Raw genomic sequence first — 345 nt, forward strand, 5'->3', positions numbered from 1 at the left:
ATATATATATATATATATATATATATATATACATATACATATACCTACATACATACACACATTATATATATATACTATGTGTGAAAAATATTTATACATGCATGCTCATACACCCACACATGTACACACACGCACAAGCACACACACACACACACACGCGCGTACACGCATGCATAATGTATATAACATTCAAATGTTTAAAATGAACACTACAGAGCAAAGAAAACTTCAGCCTTTTTTGTCGGCAAATAAAATTTAAAAGCAACAAGTGCTTCTGATATTTGATCTGACTTCATGTATGTATTGTGCAGAGGAATGGATGTAGGGTAGTGTGTGTGTGTGTGT

Source organism: Octopus bimaculoides, chromosome 2, assembly GCF_001194135.2.
Source record: "Octopus bimaculoides isolate UCB-OBI-ISO-001 chromosome 2, ASM119413v2, whole genome shotgun sequence".
In the NCBI taxonomy this organism is placed as follows: Eukaryota; Metazoa; Mollusca; class Cephalopoda; order Octopoda; family Octopodidae; genus Octopus; species Octopus bimaculoides.